Below are 21,743 nucleotides of genomic sequence, written 5' to 3' on the forward strand. Positions count from 1 at the left end.
ACCATCTCATAAAATTCCCTCAACAGAAATGAGGGATGCCCATTGCGAGTAGGTACTGAGTGGCGTCCAGCCATCGTGAGGTAGACGTGGGATCGACGAACGCGGGACATGACGTAAATGTTGCCCCATTTGGTGATTGAAAGAGCGCCAGTGAAGTGACAGCAGACTCTATGAACATTTAAGCATGACACATCGACTGCAGAGCAGTCAGTTACCATTTAACAATGGACGAAGCACATTACTGGCAACAGAAGGCACTCACATGCTACTTGACAATGGACGAGCAGTGCCCAGCTAAAAGTCGTGGTTATTTAACACCTTGACGCGTCTGGAAGCACGATAGCAATATACCCGAGAACATGACATCAATTCATATCGAAGAGAGATCATAAAATGGTATAGAACGTAGATTGTATCCTAACACCCCTCACCTCTCTCAGACCTTCTTCCATTAAAATTTTTGACTCCCACAGTGCTTCTTCATTTCACTTACATCATATCTATTAGATACCAAAAAATGTATGCATTTTATGTTCCATATCTGCCCATAAACCACTGCCTCGATTTCATCTATTAGATACCGAAAAATGTATGTATTTTATGTTCCATATCTGCCAATAACCACTGCCTCGATTTCATCTAAACTTGGTACACGTATCTTAACTTACAGTCTGGAAATGCGTACTGTGTGTAAGAACCGCATAGCATATAATAAAAGTGGAAGTACGTATGTATATTCCACATCTCCTTCTATGCCACTGTTTCGATCTCAAACAAATTTGGTGGACATACAGCTTAATATCTGTAAAGGAATACGGTGGGGTTAAGAACTACTTACCTCCCAATGGGATGAGTCTTGCAGTGAAAAGGAGATGACTTAGGAGAGAAGGGGGACGTAGAGGTGGGTAGAGAGCAGGTGGTAGCAGGAGATGCAAAGAGAAATGGGTACAAGGAGGTGGACTGAGAACGAGGGAGCAGGAAGTGGACAGAAAGAGAGGGAGGAATAAGTAGACATGGCGAGAAAGAGGAGGAGATGGACCGAGAGAGGAGGGAACATGGATGGAGAAATGGGGGAGCAGGATAAGGACAAAAGGAAGGCTGATGCGAAGATGGATAGAGGGAGGTGTGAAGTAGGCAATGGACAGAGGGGGATGAGAAGATCGACAGAGGAGGCTGGAAGAGTTGGACAGAATGACTGGAAAGAGGTCAGTGAGAGTGGGAAGGAGCGTATGTATGTAATATATGTGACACCCGCAAACACTGAGAAGCTTCAGGTAAAAAGATAGTTTTAAATAAATACGCATTAAAATAATTGAAACAACATTTTACATATATGAAAATATACTGAGGAAGAGAGCCCTTCTAGTTCAATGGAAGCCCAAACCTAGCGGTTAAGTTAGCGACACTCGATAATAGACACGTTCAGCCAGTTGTATCCAAACACTATTGGTGCTGTATTATATGTATTTCGCATGAAGATATGTGTGGTTTTATAAACTAGCCTCAGAGTAAAAGGAAAAAACATCAGTGCAAAAAAATGGAAGATACTTCCTATTGTAATCGAAAATCGGATATAAAACCGCAAGTAAAAAGTGGCACGTCAACGTATACTATGACGAACATGGAACCAAAACAAAAATGTTTGACATATTTCATACAAGACCAATGGCGACGTTTTATATCAATGAAACGAAACATATATGATAGTATCAATTCGCATTTTCTGGTAGCTGCTGAGAAAAAATTTCAACTGCATTAATAATTGTGAAGCAGCTACGGGCACTATGGCCACAAAAATTAAGTCCTTATGTATAAAGTCGCTTGGCATTTCTGGATACAATTGGAAGGAAACTAGCCCAGCACTAGATAAAGATGGTAACAAACCCAAGAGAGTGAGCTGTGAAATATCTTGTACCACGACAGTTTCAGATTAACTGTGAAGAATGCTAATTTCTGCCACGGAAATGAGCAGGGTATTATTCTCTTAACTTTCCTACATAATCGTTACAGGATCATAGTGCCCGTGAAACGAGGGTAGACAGCTAAATAAAAAGAGCGGAAACGAATCTCGAACTCAACAGTATTACTGTAATAAAGCTGAGATGAAACTTATGGCACAGCTGAGACTCGGCTAATTCTGTTTGCAGAGAAAAGCATTCTGAATCAGTTTGTGCCTTTTGTCAAGCAGATAGAATCTCTTTACAAACGGAGCCGGTGGTAACCGGAATAAAGGCAGAGTGGCTGTGTTTATGAATATTATATGCCGCTCTGTGACCGTTTATCTCAAGCTGGACGTAAGTGGCCTATTGTGTAACACTGCCTGTGCCATTTAACTTAACATTGTTTTTTGTCGGTGGTGTGACGAGTATACCAGGTACCATTGTTTAATTAATTCCTTGTGGTTGCGTTAGAAGCGATATTAATGTACTTATTTTGTCTCCATTAATTTCATTCTTGGAGGAATTTTCTCATCAACTATGAATTGTAAAAAATATCAGCTGAAAATTAATTAATTCCCATCTCAGGTTCCAGATAATGCGTTACCGCCAAATGGAGTGAAGTAAATAGTTCTTTAACCAATAAAATGAATAGTCTGGTTTTTCTTTCAGAGCATTAATACTATTCTGCAGTAATTAATATGTTTGATCTTTATTACCTTTTGCTCCAACAGATCCTAAAATTAAAATTAGAATCAAAGACTGGTGGTGAACTTCACCGATTACATTTTATGACAGTTGTGGATTGTTTATGACCCTAGCGTGACTTTAATTGTTCTTAAACTCCATTATTAGCTGAAAAATAAATCTGGAATAATAATTTCACAGTAACATATTAGTAAAGTTTGCGACTACAAAAGTTTGGTCTCAAATTTACTTTATCAGTTTTCCCACAAACACCCACTCTTCTTCTTTAACTCGAAAAATTGTATGAACACCCTGTGTTTTAGCATGACTACCATATTTATGAGGATTCCTTTGCGAATTTTATACACCCGCCTAGCAATGTTAACGTTCATTTTTAACTTAAAATTTGTTTGTGGCACAGTTCTAAAACGTAAAGGTTATATTTCTTCAGTTCACCAGGCTTACATTTGAACTCACAAGGCATTTGTAAACTGTTAGGATCTCAGCTGCATGATGCAAGAAACGGAAATGCAACCTACGTGAGAAATTGATACTTTAATATACAAAGACTTCCAATAACGACTTCCTCATTCCATCATTAGACTGTTATAGGCAATCGTTGCTGTAAACATTGTGCCACACTATTGCTACATTCATTAAGTCGCATTCTTGAAGGTATGCATGAATGTTTGTTAATACAAGAACCACTCGACAAAACACGGTCAACTCCCCAGCCCACCTCCCACAACGGTCCCCACAAGGAATTTGAAATGTCTTTTTTATGTGTCTATAAACAGGCAAATATAATAGATTAACTTTCGTTGTTGCTCTAATTGTCATTACGAATGGCCAGTGGATGACATACGTAAGACTTTGACACTTGTGTTGTTTTACGCCACTGTTTTTGTTGTGGTCTTCAGTCCTGAGACTGGTTTGATGCAGCTCTCCATACTACTCTATCTTGTGCAAGCTTCTTCATCTCCCAGTACCTACTGCAACCTACATCCTTCTGAATCTGCTTGGTGTATTCATCTCTTGGTCTCCCTCTACGATTTTTTCCCTCCACGCTGCCCTCAAATACTAAATTGGTGATCCCTTGATGCCTCAGAACATGTCCTACCAACCGATCCCTTCTTGTGGTCAAGTTGAGCCACAAACTTCTCTTCTCCCCAATACTATTCAATACTTCCTCATTAGTTATGTGATCTACCCATCCGATCTTCATCATTCTTCTGTAGCACCACATTTCGAAAGCTTCTATTCTCTTCTTGTCCAAACTATTTATCCTCCATGTTTCACTTCCATACAAGGCTACACTCCAAACAAATACTTTCAGAAACGACTTCCTGATCCCTATATTTATACTCGATGTTAACAAATTTCTCTTCTTCAGAAACGCTTCGCTTGCCATTGCCAGTCTACATTTTATATCCTCTATACTTCCACCATCATTAGTTATTTTTCCCCCCTAATAGCAAAACTCATCTACTACTTTAAGTGTCTCATTTCCTAATCTAATTCCCTCAGCATCACCCGACTTAATTCGACTACATTCCATTATCCTCGTTTTGCATTTGTTGATGTTCATCTTATGCCCTCCTTTCAAGTCATCGACCATTCCGTTCAACTGCTCTTCCAAGTCCTTTGCTGTCTCTGACATAACTACAATGTCATCGGCGAACCTCAAAGCTTTTATTTCTTCTCCATGGATTTTAATACCTACTCTGAATTTTTCTTTTGTTTCCTTTACTGCTTGCTCAATATACAGATTGAATAACATCGGAGAGAGGCTACAACTCTGTCTCACTCCCTTCCCAAGCACTGCTTCCCTTTCATGCCCCTCCACTCTTATAACTGACATCTACTTTCTGTACAAATTGTAAATAGCCTTTCGCTCCCTGTATTTTACCCTGCCACCTTAAGGATTTGAAAGAGAGTATTCCAGTCAACGTTGTCAAAAGCTTCTTCGAAGTCTACAAATGCCAGAAACGTAGGTTTGCCTTTCCTTAATCTTTCTTCTAAGACAAGTCGTAAGGTCAGTATGGCCTCACGTGTTCCAATATTTCTAAGGAATCCAAACTGATCTTCCCCGAGGTCGGCTTCTACCAGTTTTTCCATTCGTCTGTAAAGAATTCGTGTTAGTAATTGTGCAGCTGTTACTTATTAAACCGATAGTTCGGTAATTTTCACATCTGTCAACACCTGTTTTCTTTGGGATTGGAATTATTATATTCTTCTTGATGTCTGAAGGTATTTCACCTGTCTCATACATCTTACTCACCAAATGGTAGACTTTTGTCAGGACTGGCTCTCCCAAGGCCGTCAGTAGTTCTAATGGAATGTTGTCTACTCCCAGGGTCTTGTTTCGACTCAGGTCTTTGAGTGCTCTGCAGTATCGTATCTCCCATTTCATCTTCATCTACATCCTCTTCCGTTTCCATAATATTTTCCTCAAGTACATCGCCCTTGTATAGACCCCCTATATACTATTTACACCTTTCTGCTTTCCCTTCTTTCCTTAGAACTGAGTATCCATCTGAGCTCTTGATATTCATACACGTGGTACTCTTTTCTCCAGAGGCCTCTTTCATTTTCCTGTAGGCAGTATCTATCTTACCCCTAGTGAGAAAAGCCTCTTCATCCTTACATTTGTCCTCTAGCCATCCCTGCTTAGCCATTTTGCACTTCCTGTCGATATCATTTTTGAGACGTTTGTATTCCTTTTCGCCTGCTTCATTTACTGCATTTTTATATTTTCTCCTTTCAGCAATTAAATTCAATATTCCTTCTGTCACCCAAGGATTTCTACTAACCCACGTCTTTTTACCTACTCGATCCTCTGCTGCCTTCACTACTTCATCCCTCAGAGCTACTCATTCTTCTTCTACTGTATTTCTTTACCCAATTCCTGTCAATTGTTCCCTTATGCTCTCCCTGAAACTCTGTACAACCTACGGTTTAGTCACTTTATCCAGATCCCATCTCCTTATATTCCCACCTTTTTGCACTTTCTTCAGTTTTAAGCGACAGTTGATAACCAATAGATTGTGGTCAGCGACCACATTTGCCCCTGGAAATGTCTTACAATTTAAAACCTGGTTCCTAAATCTCTGTATTACTTTTATATAATCTATCTGATACCTTCTAGTACCTGCAGGATTCTACCGTGTACACAGCCTTCTTTTATGATTCTTGAACTAAGTTTTAGCTGTGATTTAGTTATGCTTTGTGCAAAATTCTTCTAGGCGGCTTCCTCTTTCATTTATTAGCCCCAATTCATATTCACCTACTACGTTTCCTTCTCTCTCTTTTCCTACCCTCGAATTCTAGTCACAAATGACTATTGCCGGCCGCGGTGGTCTAGCGGTTCTAGGTGCTCAGTCCGGACCCACGTACGGTCACAGATTCGAATCCTGCCTCGGGCATGGATGTGTGTTATGTCCTTAGGTTAGTTAGGTTTAAGTAGTTTTAAGTTGTAGGGGACTGATGACCACAGAAGTTAAGTCCCATAGTGCTCAGAGCCATTTGAACCATTTGAACAAATGACTATTAAATTTTCGTCTCCCTTAACTACCTGAATAATTTCTTTTATCTCATCTTACATTTCATCAATTTCGTCATCATCTGCAGAGCTAGTTGGCATATAAACTTTTACTACTGTAGTAGGCTTCGTGTCTATCTTGGCCACAATAATGCATTCACTATGCTGTTTGTAGTAGCTTACCTGCACTCCCATTTTTTTTCATTATTAAACCTACTCCTGCATTACCTCTATTTGATTTTGTATTTATAACCCTGTATTCACCTGACCAAAATTCTTATTCCTGCTGCCACCGAACTTCACTAATTCCCACTATATCTAACTTTAACCTATCCATTACCCTTTTTAAATTTTCTAACCTACCTGCCCAATTAAGGGATCTGACATTCCACCCTCCGATCCATAGACCACCAGTTTTGTTTCTGCTGATAACGACGTCGTCTTGAGTAGTCCCCGACTGTAGATCCGAATGGGGGACTATTTTACCTCCAGAATATTTTACCCAAGAGGACGCCATCATCATTTAAACACACAGTAGAGCTGCATGCCCTTCGGAAGAATTACAGCTGTAGTTTTCCCTTGCTTTCATCTGTTCGCAGTACCATCACAGCAAGGCCGTTTTGGTTAGTGTTACAAGGCCAGATCAATCATCAAGACTGTTGCCCCTGCAACTACTGAAAAGGCTGCTGCTCCTCTTCTCGAACCACACGTTTGTCTGGCCTCTCAACAGATTCCCCTCCATTGTGGTTGCACCACCTACGGTATGGCCATCTGCATCGCTGAGGCCCGCAAGCCTCCCCACCAGTGGCAAGGTCCATGGTTCATGGGGAAGGTTACGCCATTAACATAGATAAAAGTTTCAGTAAGTTGGAAAAGAAAAATCAGTCCTTTTGGAAAGATTAGCATTCTGGGATTTCCAGAATGCTGGGATGTTGAATGGTCAGCAATTTGTGATCATAACTGGTAATAAGATAGTCAATCCGTTAATTGTTGATTAACAATGTTAGTTTTCTGAGTAACGGATTAACTTTTAAGTTAATGTTTAGAAACGTTAACAGCCTCTAACTTACGTTAAATTCATTTATAGATTGCATTAGATTTACTTTCATTCCAATTGATACGTAGTGAGGAGGTCCTCCAGCATGTAGAACATGTCAGAAAAACAACAATAAATGACAAATATTTACAACTCAAACAAAGAAGCTAATGTACCATTCCACAGGCCCCAAGTGGCATGGTCGTCATTTTTTAATGAACGCTATATGAAACAAATCATTTTAAAATTCTAAAGCACTGTATTTAAAATAAAAAAATTTTTAATTTACTTATAAGGTAATAAACATGTAATACAACTACTAAATACTTATTTACAATGAACACATTACTGCATTGTACTGGTGCAGAAGTTAGATTGCACATACACACACACACATACACACACACACACACACACACACACACACACACACACACACACACACACACTTATTTACAATAAACACATTACTGCACTGAAATTGTACAGAAGTTATATTGTACTTATATATATATATATCAGTTGGTTCTATTGAGAAATTCATCAATGGAGTAGAAGGAGTTAGCCACCAATAAATCCTTTATGCTTCTCTTAAACTGAATTTCATTGGTTGTTAAGCTTTTTATGGCTGCTGGCAAGTTATTGAAAATGTGTGGTCCTGAATAATGCACATCTTTTTGTACAAGACTAAGTGACTTTAAATCTTGTGAAGATTATACTTATTTTTAGTATTTATTCCATGAATTGAGGTGTTGGTTTGAAAAAGTGATATATTTTTAATGACAAAATTCATTAAGAAGTAAATATATTGGGAAGCAGTAGTTAGAATCCCTAGTTCCCTAAACAGGCTTCTGCAGTATGTTTTTGAGTTCACACCACATATAAGTCTTACTGCACGTTTTGGTGCCCAGAAAATTTTAGCTTGGCTTAAGAATTGCAACAAAAAACAATTCCATATGACATTATGGAAAGCTTGTCATCGTATGTTAGGCACATACTCGTGGGACACCCCTTACAAGTTCTGAACTGCATGTAGTGGATTTTTTCTAAGTTTAGTGACAGAGAATTGACCAGGAACCAGTGATTAATGTCCACAAATATTTTATTAGCTAACCTTTCTAAGACTCCATTTGATTTGCTATTTATTGCAATGTTTGTATCATCGGCAAACAAAACGAACTTGGCTTCTGGTGATGTTACTGATGAAAGGTCATTGATATGCACAGTAAAAAGTAAGGCCCTAAAATGGAACCTTGTGGGATCCCACATGTAATTAGTTCCCAGTTGAATGATGCCTGATAGCTTGATACATGTATCTTTCCTAATAACACCCTTTGTTTCCTGCCAGAGATATAAGATTTGAACCATTTTGCAGCATTTCCTGCTAGACTATAATATTCTAATTTACTTATATGGTTATTGTGATTTACACAGTCAAATGCCTTTGATAGATCACAAAATATACCAGTTGCCTGCAAGTTTTTGTCTAATGAATTAAGCACATTTTCAATGTAAATGTACATAGCCATCTCAATATCAGAACCCTTTACAAATCCGAACCGTTACTTTGACAGTATGTTATTTGAGATAAGATGGGTATGAAGCCGATTGTGCATTACTTTTTCTAAAATTTTTTAGAATTCTGGAAAAAGTGAAATTGGATGGAAATTTGATGCTATTTCTTTACCTTCCTTCTTAAACAGTGGCTTAACTTCAGCATATTTCAACCATTCAGTAAATATACCACTGATAAATGACTGGTTACACAGATAGCTTAATATGTTACTTAACTCAGAATCACATTCTTTAATTAACTTTCTTGATATTTCATCATGCCCACTGTTTATCGTTGATTAGGTGCCTACATTATGACAAACCTGTCCCCACACCGCCGTCTGTGCCAAGTTTGGCTTGTGTGGCCACGCCGGAGTGTGCAGTTGGTATAACAAATCCGTTGTGAACGAAAATAACTACATATTGGCCATTTGATTGATTATTTAGTCCACGTTATGTACTTCTGTTTGCTAGTGGAGTGAGTGTAAAAACTAATTCAAACAATCGGATTGTAGGTCTATAACTGATGTAGAACTGTGGCTGCATTGAATGGATTATTTTAATTTTTTATCCATATTGGAAGAACATATTCTTTTCGATTGTAACCTGTGCTTGCCTAAAAAGTCAACAATTCGAGAAATAACAATTTGGAACAATACATAAACAGAGCACGTGGATCGCGGTATGTATATTTTGAAGAAACAGTGAAGCAGAGTCTGGTCAATAAAACCCAAAAAGAAAAGTCAGTCTTGAGCATTCATACATCGGCAGCGAAACCAATAGCAGTAATCGGGCTGAAGGAATACAACAGAGAAACAGTGGGGAGTCTTTTTACATTGTGTAACATTCCAGGCTTATGTTTACCACCCCTGCATTATCTATTACTAGATCAATACTCTTATGTCTCCAGTTATAATTAAATTCAATTACTTTTCGACAATAGGAAAAAGGCTTTTAGAAGAAAAATAGCAATACCAAACAACAGCAGTTACAGTACCCTTTGCACCATAAACAATCAAAATCAGATTCAGGAAATTAATATATGGAAAATGTTAGATAAAAGAATAATATATTTCTTTCCTATCTGTTAATGGTAGGAATTAAATCTAAAGCCTAATTAAGAAAATATAGATGATTTATCGTTTAGCATTGTTATAATGCTTATTTCTGCAATTTCAATATTAATGTGATTGTTATGTGTTTAGAAAATGTCTTAATTTTTTTCTAGCAAACTAGGGAATATTATAGAGTGTTTGATAATGTTGTTCAACTATTTCATATTATAAATTATGTTTTGCATTGTTATAACCTATAGTACATTGTAGGAAGAGTATAAATACTTGGCCTCAAGTATTGTTAGGGCAGGTGAGTGTTGGACCCACTAGAGCACAGATCTGTGCTTACAGCTAAGTTCTTGGTGCATGATTCAGGTTTGGATTTACAATAGAGCACATTAGAACAGTGCAGTGATGGATTATTTTGGAGTGTTAAACAGTTTTATTTAATATCGCAAAAATCAGAATGATATGCGACTTTATATTCGTAACTTGTTGAGTATTAGTTTTGAACAATGTAATGTATCGCACATATGCATTTATATCAAATTACTGCATGTGGACTATTTAATATCGCCAATGTAGTATGTGCTATCATCGGCTAGCTATAGTAGTACAACGAGGCTTATTAAACCGAAGATTGATCATGAGCTCATATGATACAAGTTTTGAAGTGAACAAATCTACATACTTACTTTATTTCAGTTGTGGCCTACATCATTGTACTGAAATCCGTTATGGTATCCTGTATTTATTGAACAAGCATATTTTAGCTCATGTATGCAGTCGTCAAGGGACACCGAAGGCAAGATATTCACAGCTATTTAAATCATTTTTAACTACCCACTAACTGGTGGGACGTTACATATGGTGCCCCAGGTGAGGAAACCATGACATTTATTGTTGTATTGTGCGTAGAAACATATCGCATATAGTGTTCCATTAAGTGAAGAACAGTTATTGAAATAACATTTGGAAATATATAGAAGTGCGTGTAGCTTTTGAAACTGTTTACCTTAAAATAACAAGTACAAAGTTCGCCACCGGGAAAGAAGAGGACGACGTTGGTTCACAAGATGCAGCCTTTTGGAAGTTCTACAACCACGTACTTTGGAACTTCAGAAGTAGCAAGTTGCAGTTTGTTTACAACGTGGATGCAGCCAAGTACTGGAAATGTCGGATGTCATCCGAAAGATAAAGAAGGCAGACTGATTCTCTAGAACAGGTATATGCATAGTGTTAAATATTAATTTTGTGTGTAAACATTGTTGAGTTGTGTTAATATAGGATCATGGATAGAGAAAGGGTAGATTGAATATGTACAATTTAAAGAAATGAAAATACTCCTGTTTTAATGATTTACAAAAATTAATGTCTGTAGGAGGATGTGGAGGCAATAGCAGTGTAAAATTGGAGGATTCAATGTTTCACGGTGGAAAGAGTAGCAGTTCTGCAACTGGCGAGACTGTAGTTGTAACAGTTCATAATTTTTTAATTCGTAATATTAAAGTTGAAGAAGCTAATTTAAATCCAAATATTGATGTGACAGCAAAAAGTTGTGTCACAGGAACATTGTGATGTAAGATTAAGTTTTGAGAATAATGAAATGTTAATGACGATGATTAGTCTGGTCAATAGTAACATTGTCAACAAAATCAGTGGTCTAGCTAGTAACATGAACAGTAGCATGAGTCGATTGAGAAGTAATCTGTGAACTAAGAAAGACATAAGTGGATTAAAGAGTGAAATTGACTGTAAAATCACTGGTTTGGCTAGTGATATGGACAGTAACATGAGTAGTTTGAAAAGTGCATTGTGTGCTATTGCTGACAGCAAAATTAGCAAGCTGGGATAATGTTTCGACCTAAAGTTACAAAAAAGTCAGCAGGACGTTGTGAAGGCTTTAAATTGAAACATTGAAAATGTTACTAGTAATTAGGAAGCGAAAATGAGTACAGCAGACAACAATTGTATTACTAGAATTAATAGTGTTGTAGAATACTGTGATGAAAAAAGTGGAAGAAGCAGTTGAATCCTATATTAAGAAAGCTAACAGTACTCGTTCTGATAACAGAAAGGTTGTAGATTCTCAAATTCAAGTTATTGCAGATAATTTTGAAAGAGAGTTGGAATCAATGGGAAAAAATTTAGAAGAGAAGTGCTTGAACACTATTGACAGTATATAGAAGAGATACATAAGAAATTCTAGGAAATTGGAACTAAAGTAGGTAATGTGCAGAGTGTAAATTGTAGTGGTTATAATATAACTTCTTTAGTAAATTGTAAGAGTTTTAATTGTTTTGAGAAATATGGTAAAGTACATCCCTTAGATTTTCTTAGGGAATTTAATAATCTGTCAAAGAACTGGAATGACCAAGAGAATATGTCTTTTGAAAGGGGTATATGATATCAGAATCTCACAGTTGGGCAGCTGAGGTTTCAGAAGAATGTGCTTCGTGGGAAGAGTTCCGGCAAGCATTTCTGGACAAATACTGGTTTAAAAATGAGCAACAAAGGATACTTGATGACTTCAGGGGTGGAGGCATATATGATGATAGGAAGGGAACGATTACAGTGTTTTGTGAGAAGTGGATTGCAAAAGTGAAGTATTTGGATCCTAGTAGTGAGTTAGTTATAATGGGACTGGAAAATAAGTTGCCAAGCAAAATAAAAGGGTGACTTATTCTCGCTCCTAGAGATAATATTAAAAATTTTTGGGTTATGTGGGAAGAATAGAGAGAGCAAAGGCTGCAGTGGAAGTAACTATGGATTATGGAAATAGGGATAACCACAATAGAGAACGCCATACTAAGAAGGAAAAGAGAGGAATGACAGAACAGACAACAGAGGGGGTAGGAATAACTGTGGGAGACTCCACAATTTAAACTGACTTCTGCTTCGGTCGGGGTCCCAACTAGGGCAAGAGATTCAGCAGCCGAAAGATTTAGACACCACAGAAAAAGTTCAGTTTTGAGAAGAAAATTGGACATGTGCAGCTTTCAGTTAATTTTTTTCTTAACTACCCCTACATCCTCTAGTGCAGCAAACGATAGGCTTTTCTTTGTGTGCAAAGACATTTTGTCTCCTAAAGAAGCCTCGCTCTGGGATGGAAACTTCAACATGTTGATGTTCATGAAGGGAAATGTGTACCTCATATCGGATACTTTCTGATCCTCCTGTGTTTTGATTCTCCCGTGATTTAATATCGGTAACTAAATAATTATAATTCTAAACGATTAACTGATTAAATTGCTTTTTTATTTATTTTCGGTGTACTGCCTAAACTTATAAATTAAAATAATATTATTTAAGCAATGGTAATACGTTTGATTCAATTACTCATTTCACTATATCCACAACAAAAAGTTTACTGTTACGAATTAACGGTTAACTTTCACTTCCGATAAATATCCTGTAAAGTAGGACTTCAATTAAGTTAACTTTATGCTGTAAGTGATTAACGATTAGCAAAGCTGCAGTGTTGACTTTTTGATTAACGTAGCCCTGCTATGCTTTTGATTCTATTTAAGTAAGACAAACAGCCAAAGTTGCAAAACTTCTCTCTTGATTACATCGTATCAAAATACGTATTTTGATACGTTTGACATGCACTTTGGGACACGTACTGGCTGTTTGGTACTTTATGTAACAAACTGTTATTTTATTCTCTTGTTTTACAGGATGATATGGGAATGGGCTATGAATGAAAACCCAAAGCTAGTCATCATCAGGTAATAAGAAGAGCAGCTTCGCAACTTCAGGTGTTTGTAATATTGTGTTAGTATTCTGATAAAGGTTCGGAGTGCTGCATATTTAACCGTTGCCACAAATGAAGAACAAAAATAGAAGAATTTTCACTACCAAGATGTAGTTATTTAACAGAAACTATCTTTTGAACTTTTCTGTCAACATCAGCCTTGTGGTCAGTTTCACTTCATTTGGCGGCACGTATTCAGACCACACCCGTGAAGAAAATACACTCTCGAAAGTCATCTACATCTACATAGATACTCCGCAATGCAACGAACGGTACCTGGCCGACGGTACTCTGTAATCAACAGGCACTTCCTGAGACTGTAATGCAAACACGTTAATTCGAAATGTTTCTGTGTGAAATTATTTTTAATGTGATGTAGCCTAATCAAATAAATGTCAGTTGAAAACCGACTCTATGTATATGTAATACCTTTTTAGAAAATAAGAAAGGACAGAGGACTGTCAGAGTCTGCGACAATTTTCAGAAACATGTTGAGCACCTTAGGTTGTCTTGGCATCCCTCCACGAATGAATGCCAAGACTTAAAGCCACAGGCAGTACAATCTGTGACTGTTCTGACAGCGTGAAATTAGATTAGTATCCGCTCGTGACACGCACAGCCAGCAGCGAACTTTTAAGTCCTCAAGGACTGGCATGAAGACAGGGCAGCGCCCGTCGATTTTTCGTCCCTGCTTCCATCTGACTGCGACTGACCTGTCGAGCACTGTCCGAGTGTTTTGATTTCCTCTACCCTCCCAGCCTTCCTTCCTTGACAATTTCGTAAGGCTGTGTGGAGAGGGCGAGATGGTCGGATCTCTATTAACGGCTCTTGAGATAATGCTAGTAGTTCTTGCCGTCATTTGCCACCAAAGACGTTATGGTGCCCCTTCTTGAACCACCGTTCCTTCTCCCTCTTACCTTCTAACCTACGCCACACTAAGAATGCTGGCTCAGCGTCTTCATTATGCTATGTTAATCATGCTGTATCTCGATGCGCTGCGTCTGAAGGGCCTCCATAGTAACTACCGAACGACGTGACTTAATGGATAGCACACTGGAATCGCGTTCTGTAGGGCAACTATCGGTATCCGATTCCCACCAACTAGATTTAGGTTTTCCGTTATTTCCCTTTCGCTGCAGGCAAATGCCGGCTTAGTTGCTTTAAAAGGGCACGTCTGATTCCTTCCCCCGTCTTGTGCTCCGTCTTTGTTGGGTTGATTGCCGAACGGACGTTAGACCTTAATCCTCCTTACTTATTACCGCAGCAAGGCCCTTGTGTCCGACAGAAGACGTCATAGTCACACATGACGCTGGCTGGGGCTTCTGATTCGAACGGAGCACAGAGGCCCGAAGCGTCTGGTCTATCTGCAGTAGGATTGGCTGTTGGAGGCGTGACCTGTTGGAAATACGTCCGCTGACCTTCCTACCGCCGCTACCGGGAACAGCTGTCTTCAGTGACGACTGAGAGTCTTTTGAGGACATACTTGGTGGGTAATTATTAGAACTACGGTTCCGTTTGTTTGCTACATTTAAGTGGTGGTCGATGCAGGTTAATTCGACGACTAGTTCATGGCTCCGCAGTAAGGTTCCCGTCAGACTCATAAGTGTTGCTAGTTATGTTGTCGGTATCCGATATGTGATCGAGTTCTAGACGTTAGTTGTGCTCAGCATCCTGCATTGTTAAGTGTTCCAGGTTAGCGGTACTTGTGCCAATTCTGGGGTATTCTGTGTACGATAGATCATAATTCCGTGTCTACGTGGCCGTTAACCTGCGGGTGCTGTTCGAATTAAAGTTTCTGATTCTCTGTGTAATATGTTGGTGTTGTTGACTTTGGTTTTACTGTTGTATTCGTGCATATTAAGCTATGAAACTGAGCGGGGGCTACTCCCTTGGGGCCACTCCGTTGTGTAACTTTCTTCCTTTTCGTGGGAAGAATAAAGCGCAAATTAGCTTGTAGAATAGTAACACTTTCGCTCGGGGATGTGCTTGTTCAATTTTGAAAGCAGTATGAGCGAGCCCATCTAAATTTTCTGGCACTTCCTGCTACTTTTGTGCGTTCTCTCCATCCGTGTCAAATTTCATCATTAGTCTAACCTGACCTCCGCGCGAGTTGGTTACTATACTGGGCGAATGAAAAGCAGGTAACATCTTAACGCTAGTCTTCGAAGCTCGCTCACCTGAAGATTTTGTTTGGTCCATCTGCCCGTTGAAGAACTCTTACCCGAAATTGCAGTCGTAGCCTTGCATTCGTGCTTCGGGTATGTGTATTTCTAAGAGAGTATATTGGGTATTATAGACATATTCATCTGTCGTGCTTAGCCTAAAAAAGGTCAGTGCCACGGGTCGGTTGGCCAGGAGGCGCCGGACGTGATAGCACACTCCCGCCTGGGCGGCTGAGTCGATTAGCACTATTTCTGATAGTACTGTATTTATGATACCGCTGTTATTCTGCAAGTGCTTTTGTTGGCAAAATTTTATTTTGTCTTTGGTACAGCTCTTGAAGCACTAGATCTTTCCCATTTCAGGTTTGTAATTAGTAAAGTTAATTACCAATCCTATAACGTCTAAAAAGTGTTTAAAAATCTTCCTTAAATTATATTCAATTTGGAACTTGGATTGCCATTATCACTTCAAAATAATTGTATAACTGTTATTCAAAAGCTGTAACGAAGCCTAAGGTCTCTTGTTCTGTATTAACCGAAATATTGTTATCACTACCAAAATTGTTTGAAATATTTTCTGAAGATAGAATTTCAAACATGTTACATAGTTCCATATAAACTGTCTGATGTATTTTACTAACAGTGCTTAACCTACATTTGGGTCTAGCCCTTCCTATCTTAAGTAATCAGTAAGTCGCAGAAAGTGTAGCAATTACATGTTTATTGATACTTCCTATCAGATTAAAACTGTGTGCCGGACCGAGACTCAAACTCGAGACCTTTGCCTTTCGCGGGAAACTGCTGGCAGAAGTGAAGCTGTGAGGACTGGGCGTTGGTCGTGCTAGGGTAGTTTAGACTGTAGTGCACTTGCTCGCTAAAAGCAAAGGTCCCGAGTTCGAGTCTCGGTCCGGCACACAGTTTTAATCTGCCAGGAAGTTTCATATCACCGCACACTACGCTGCAGAGTGAAAATCTCATTCTGGATACATGTTTTTATTACATTTTTAACACTTATTTTATCTTCAGTGACGTCTCCTATGTTGTTTTGCCAGAACAAATTACCTTGCCGGAAATTTAAATAACCTTTGAATCTTTCCCGTGTCTTGAGAGCATCATTTACGAAACTGCCTCCTACATGAGGAAGGTGTCATAATTGTAACTCATCAGCCTATTCTGTACCAAACAACTCTCTATCGTGTCTGAGAAACTTGTGCAAGATGCAAGTGGCTAAAATCACGTTCTCTGCATGTTGCGGGCTGAGGAAGATCTCACGACAGTAAATCCTAAATTTCTAGCAGAGTATTCCAAAGAAGTTTTCTGAAGATCTCTCGCTCTGTTACTCTGTTACGCCTGTAACCGTACACTATTTCCGGTTGTTCATCCAGTTGTGCACCAGGATGAGGTCTCATCAAATGCGTTTCTAAAGGTAAAGCGCCATCTCCAACAATCACATGAGGCAGTCGAACTCTCGTGCCTGGTAATTCCTTTGGGCCTGGTATATTCAAGGTATTTGATTGCGGTTTCTTTACTTCATCTGACCGTAGAAATATCCCTGCATCTCTATTCTTTCCGTGGTCATCAAAGTTAACATATACGAGGGTGAGTCAAATGAAAACCTTAAATATTCTCCTTAATATTATTTATTGTCTAGAAGTGGTACAAAGCCGTATCATTTTTCAACATGACCTCCCCCACGCTTAATGCAAATCCTCCAGTGCTTACAAAGTGCATAAATTCATTTAGAAATAAATTCTTTTGATAGTCCGCGCAACCACTCATGCACCGCGTGGCGTACCTCTTCATCCAAACGGAACTTCTTTCCTCCCATTGCGTCTTTGAGTGGTCCAAACATATGGAAATCACTTGGAGCAAGTTCTGGTGAGTATGGTGGATGAGGAAGACACTCAAAATGCAGGTCTGTGATTGTTGTAACTGTTGTACGGGCGGTGTGAGACCTTGCATTGTCATGTTGCAAAAAGGACACCTGCTACCAGCAATCCACGTCGCTTTGATTTGATTGCAGGCCGCAGATGATTTTTTAGGAGATCTGTGTATGATGCTTTGGTGATAGTGGTCCCTCTAGGCATGTAATGCTCCAAAATGACGCCTTTTTCGTCCCAAAAGAGAGTCAGTATAACCTTCTCTGCTGATGGTTCTGTTCGTAAATTCTTTGGTTTTGATTATGAGGAGTGGCACCATTGCTTGCTCGCTCTCTTGGTTTCCGGTTGGTGGAAGTGAACCCAGGTTTCGTCCCCAGTAACGATTCCTGCAAGGAAGCCATCACCTTCTCGTTCAAAGTGCCGAAGAAGTCCTTCACAAGCATCAACACGTCGTTTTCTCATTTCAGGAGTCAGCTCCCGTGGCACCCATTCTGCAGACACTTGGTGAAACTGGAGCACATCAAGCACAATGTGGTGTGCTGGCCCATGAATAATCTGTAAATATTCTCCAATGACGTTCAGTTACACTCGGCGGTTGCCCTTCACTATGGCTTCAACTGCTGCAATTTTCTGTGGAGTCACAACTCGTTGTTACTGACCTGGACGAGGAGCATCTTCCACTGAAGTCACACTATTTGCGAACTTCCTACTCCATTCGTAGACTTGGTGCTGTGACAAACATGCATCACCGTACTGAATCTTCATTCCTCGATGAATTATCAATAGGTTTCACACCTTCATTACGCAAAAATCGAATAAGAGAACGCTGTTCTTCCCTGGAGCAAGTCGCAAGTGGGGCGGCCATCTTTATATGGATACTGCGACGGTATGTGTGCATCTTCACTATGCTGCCACTTACAGGCCATTCTGCACGCTGATTGTAGCACGCTTACCAACCTACAGGATAACGGCCCGAAATTTCGTTTTGTTATTACAAATTTCTTTCTCACATAACAAAGAAATTACCAAATCAACCTACTTTCGTCTAGTTTGTTCGAATGTTTCCGAAGAACTTACGTACAAAATTTGCTGCGTGTTGCCACACCGCTGCAGTTCAGATGGGGCATACTATTTAGCTTGTTGAAATTTGGCTGAAAAGAATCAAGCTCTACGATTGAGCTGATCTCATTACTTTTGCTCCACTCTGCGAGGTAGGTAATGTAATATCATGTAAACAGCTGGGCATGTGCGAGTACGACTCGCAGTCTGGGTGTTCAGTACAGATGTAATTATGTAGATAGGTTATAATAATAACTTCGCGTGCCTCAGTAGTGTGGTGCGAGACTTTCTATTGGACGTCACCTCGGAGACTTGCATGTTCCTATCCAATCGAAGTTATCCAGCTGGGGACAAGGAGCCTACATTTTAACGTGGAATCAGAACGACGTGTTGTTTCTGGAGATTCCTCGCAACGTTGAGAGGTAAAGGCTACGTTGGAGCCGAGTCCCAAGACTCCGTGCTAAGACTGCAGTTCGCTCCCGAACCCTCTTGGTTTCGAGGCAGGTGCTTCACCACTGGACCACTAGGCCCACTATGCACCATCTACACGGCCCAGGCAGATGGATGTGACCACCTGTCAAAACCAGAACAACCACCTTTTGCAGCGCGGACGTGCAGCAGGAGAGTGTATCAAATTCTGGAAGATATCGACAGGGATATGGAACAAGGTAGACTCCAGTGCCTTAGCAAGCTGCGCTAGGTTTCTTGGCTGATGATCCATGGTGCGTACTGGCTGATCGAGAAGGTCTCACAGCTTCTCGATCAGGTTTAATTCCGGGGAGTTTGGAGGCCAGGGCAGAATGGCAAATTCATTCTGTTTCTCTTCGAGCCACGCTGCTATGTTGCGAGCTGAGTGACACGTTGCATTGTTCTGCTGGTAGATGTCATCGTGCCGAGAGAGAAAAAACTGAAAAAAGCGCTGGACGTGGTCCCCCTGGGGTAGAAGCATACTTGTTTTGATCCACTGTGCCTTTGAAAATGACGAGTTCACCAAGGAAATACCATAAATATATTACTCACACTATAACACTCCCGCCTCCACTTTGTACCCTTCCGACGATTGATTCAGGGCCATGCACACCCATGTTATCTGTCTAATGGACCATAAAACGCGGAAATCCAATTACGCCACCAGCGTGCAAATTCCAGTCTTCGTCATTGCCCACGAACAGCAGTCAGCATGGGTGCAGAAACCAGATGCCCGCTGCAGAGTTCCATACTCAGCAACCTTCGCTGAAGTGTCATTGAGGACCCTGCTGGTAGCCCCTTGGTTCATCTGGGCAATCAGTTGCACGTCTATTCTCCCGTACACATTTCCGCAGCAGTCGTTCAAGCCTGTAACCAGTGGACTGTTGTGTACCACAACTGACTCGGCGCTTGTTTTGGATAGTAGCATTTTCCCATTCGTGGGTGTATTTCAACCACAGCGGTACGTGAATAGTTGACAACGCATCCCGTTCTCGTAAATGCTTCCACCCTTGCCCCGTTTTCTCTTGGTCGTCAGATAAATCGCTCCGTTTCTTCATTACAACAACGAATGCAGGGTCGTCGAGCAGATGCGCAAAACTATAGACCTATATCTCTGACGTCGATCTGTTGTAGAATTTTAGAACATGTGTTTTGCTCGAGTATCATGTCGTTTTTGGAAACTCAGAATCTACTATGTAGGAATCAACATGGATTCCGGAAACAGCGATCGTGTGAAACCCAACTCGCTTTATTTGTTCATGAGACCCAGAAAATATTAGATACAGGCTCCCAGGTAGATGCTATTTTTCTTGACTTCCGGAAGGCGTTCGATACAGTTCCGCACTGTCGCCTGATAAACAAAGTAAGAGCCTACGGAATATCAGACCAGCTGTGTGGATGGATTGAAGAGTTTTTAGCAAACAGAACACAGCATGTTGTTATCAACGGAGAGACGTCTACAGACATTAAAGTAACCTCTGGCGTGCCACAGGGGAGTGTTATGGGACCATTGCTTTTCACAATATATATAAATGACCTAGTAGATAGTGTCGGAAGTTCCATGCGGCTTTTCGCGGATGATGCTGTAGTATACAGAGAAGTTGCAGCATTAGAAAATTGTAGCGAAATGCAGGAAGATCTGCAGCGGATAGGCACTTGGTGCAGGGACTGGCAACTGACCCTTAACATAGACAAATGTAATGTATTGCGAATACGTAGAAAGAAGGATCCTTTATTGTATGATTATATGATAGCGGAACAAACACTGGTAGCAGTTACTTCTGTAAAATATCTGGGAGTATGCGTGCGGAACGATTTGAAGTGGAATGATCATATAAAATTAATTGTTGGTAAGGCGGGTACCAGGTTGAGATTCATTGGGAGAGTCCTTAGAAAATGTAGTCCATCAACAAAGGAGGTGGCTTACAAAACACTCGTTCGACCTATACTTGAGTATTGCTCATCAGTGTGGGATCCGTACCAGATCGGGTTGACGGAGGAGATAGAGAAGATCCAAAGAAGAGCGGCGCGTTTCGTCACAGGGTTATTTGGTAACCGTGATAGCGTTACGGAGATGTTTAACAAACTCAAGTGGCAGACTCTGCAAGAGAGGCGCTCTGCATCACGGTGTAGCTTGCTCGCCAGGTTTCGAGAGGGTGCGTTCCTGGATGAGGTATCGAATATATTGCTTCCCCCTACTTATACCTCCCGAGGAGATCACGAATGTAAAATTAGAGAGATTAGAGCGCGCACAGAGGCTTTCAGACAGTCGTTCTTCCCGCGAACCATACGCGAGTGGAAGAGGAAAGGGAGATAATGACAGTGGCACGTAAAGTGCCCTCCGCCACACACCGTTGGGTGGCTTGCGGAGTATAAATGTAGATGTAGATGTAGATGTTTTCCTGAGTACGCCTCCTCTCCCAAGACTAACTCGACACGATTTATATACAACATGACTCATATACACTCCACCGCTAGTGCTGCCTCTTCTCGTCAATTGGTGGTTGTTGCACGTTGACGTCGAACGTAGATGGTGGTCACATTAATGTGACTGGACGGTGTAGTTCTTAAATAAGTCTTCATGAATGAGTTTGCGAGTATCAAATT

This window comes from Schistocerca cancellata, chromosome 8 (genome assembly GCF_023864275.1).
Source record: "Schistocerca cancellata isolate TAMUIC-IGC-003103 chromosome 8, iqSchCanc2.1, whole genome shotgun sequence".
Lineage (NCBI taxonomy): Eukaryota > Metazoa > Arthropoda > Insecta > Orthoptera > Acrididae > Schistocerca > Schistocerca cancellata.